Source organism: Copidosoma floridanum, unplaced genomic scaffold, assembly GCF_036245765.1.
Source record: "Copidosoma floridanum isolate Cflo_tuat_1 unplaced genomic scaffold, Cflo_Japanese_pri ptg000070l, whole genome shotgun sequence".
NCBI lineage: Eukaryota > Metazoa > Arthropoda > Insecta > Hymenoptera > Encyrtidae > Copidosoma > Copidosoma floridanum.
In genome coordinates, this window is record NW_028321947.1 from 7,501 (window position 1) to 10,000 (window position 2,500).

The 2,500-nt window shown below is 51.3% G+C and overlaps 1 non-coding gene across 1 annotated transcript in view; it reads right to left on the reverse strand.

Moving 5' to 3' along the window:
- Nucleotides 1-1,642, reverse strand: part of LOC149373004 (small subunit ribosomal RNA) — a 2,065-nt gene extending 423 nt beyond the window's left edge. The window contains exon 1 of the ribosomal RNA XR_016293522.1: nt 1-1,642. This exon is cut by the window's left edge and continues 423 nt beyond it. This is a non-coding gene — a ribosomal RNA (small subunit ribosomal RNA).
- Nucleotides 1,643-2,500: the final 858 nt, after the last annotated feature.

The following is a 2,500-nucleotide window of genomic DNA, read 5'->3' on the forward strand; positions in this document are numbered from 1 at the left end:
GAAGATTTTTGTGTACGTCGGTAGTAAAAACCAAAAACCACCGCCAGCCCCGCGCGACACCGACGGATTGGATACCGTCAAACATCGCACGAAGCATGCGACGGGGCCTTGGCCTTCGAGATACCAGAAGTAACGCCTATTTAGCAGGCTAGAGTCTCGTTCGTTATCGGAATTAACCAGACAAATCGCTCCACCAACTAAGAACGGCCATGCACCACCACCCACCGAATCAAGAAAGAGCTATCAATCTGTCAATCCTTCCGGTGTCCGGGCCTGGTGAGGTTTCCCGTGTTGAGTCAAATTAAGCCGCAGGCTCCACTCCTGGTGGTGCCCTTCCGTCAATTCCTTTAAGTTTCAGCTTTGCAACCATACTTCCCCCGGAACCCAAAAGCTTTGGTTTCCCGGAAGCTGCCCGTCGAGTCATCGGAGGAACATCGACGGATCGCTAGCTGGCATCGTTTATGGTTAGAACTAGGGCGGTATCTGATCGCCTTCGAACCTCTAACTTTCGTTCTTGATTAATGAAAACATTTTTGGCAAATGCTTTCGCTTCTGTCCGTCTTGCGACGATCCAAGAATTTCACCTCTAACGTCGCAATACGAATGCCCCCATCTGTCCCTATTAATCATTACCTCGGGGTTCCGAACACCAACAAAATAGAACCGAGATCCTATTCCATTATTCCATGCACTGGTATTCAGGCGTTAACAAGCCTGCTTTGAGCACTCTAATTTGTTCAAAGTAAACGTACCGGCCCAACGCCACACCCGGTGAAGAGCATGGCGATGGGATTAAGCTGGGCCGCTCTTGCGCACGCACGCGACGGGCCAACGCCAACGACGGTAAAGCCGCTAGGCCGACCCGTGCGAGACGGACGCTCGAGCTAAGCCCACCGGTAGGACGTCCCACAATCTTGTCAGTTAAACATCGCGAGCGATGAACCAACAGCGTGGCACACAGATTCAACTACGAGCTTTTTAACCGCAACAACTTTAATATACGCTATTGGAGCTGGAATTACCGCGGCTGCTGGCACCAGACTTGCCCTCCAATGGATCCTCGTTAAAGGATTTAAAGTGTACTCATTCCGATTACGGGGCCTCGGATGAGTCCCGTATCGTTATTTTTCGTCACTACCTCCCCGTGCCGGGAGTGGGTAATTTGCGCGCCTGCTGCCTTCCTTGGATGTGGTAGCCGTTTCTCAGGCTCCCTCTCCGGAATCAAACCCTGATTCTCCGTTACCCGTTACAACCATGGTAAGCGCAGAACTTACCATCGACAGTTGATAAGGCAGACATTTGAAAGATGCGTCGCCGGTACGAGGACCGTGCGATCAGCCAAAAGTTATTCAGAGTCACCACAAACTTTTACGATGGACGAGAGAACGCGCGTGAACGCGTCCCCGCCACCGATTGGTTTTGATCTAATAAAAGCGTCCCTTCCATCTCTGGTTAGGACTCTGGTTTGCATGTATTAGCTCTAGAATTACCACAGTTATCCAAGTAAATGTGGGTACGATCTAAGGAACCATAACTGATTTAATGAGCCATTCGCGGTTTCACCTTAATTTGGCATGCACTGAGACATGCATGGCTTAATCTTTGAGACAAGCATATGACTACTGGCAGGATCAACCAGGGAGCTTCGTTTGTCAAAATTAAATTCAAAGCACACAACTCGGAGTGGCCTAAGGACAATGACGTCCCGTTGACCGGCTCGTTGTTGAATTGCGCTATCTTGCGTGTCTTGCGAAATACGCCGAGGAACGTGGAAGAAAACATGATTTTATCCCGAAAGGATCCAATCGATAATTCGACGACGAGTCCACGACGCATCCGACACTTGAAGCTTAAATCTTCAGCTCTCGTCGTTAAAAACGAGGGTGAATTTTTTTTCTTTCAAATTCCGGTCGACCATCGCTCAACAAGCGTCAACAACGTCCCAAACGCCGCGTTGCCTTACCGGGGTAATAAAAGCCAAGGGCCTCAGAACTTCCGGAAGGGGCGACGAAGACCGTTCGTTATTCGTTGTTGACGACGCCTCGCTATGGGCCGCCCGCGGCACTTTTGTCATTCGAACGACCCGGTAAATGAACAATACCGGGTCGGCACGGCGAGCTTCGAGGTGCCGTAATTAAACTCGAAGCAGGGCCACGTGAATTTATCATTCAAGTGTCAACAGTCTCTCGTGAGAGTTGCGTGTTAACAAATACCCGACGATATGGTCGCTGACGCTAGGCCAGGGCTTACCGCAGTGGTATACGTACGGGAGGTACACGTTGTATCCTCGCTCGGTATCGAGTGAGTCGATGCTCGGTTAGCATACCGTCGACAAGCTACGAGCCACGTCGACGGCGCATGCAACGCCAGAGGCGCGATCCGCATTGAGGGCCATTCGGTCGAAGACGCTGACCCGCGGAAATGCTGTGAATTGAGGCTTGGCTTGACAAGCGAACCGTCTCACTAGTGCCGAGGCGTCCTCGGGCGCGGCGAAGCAAAG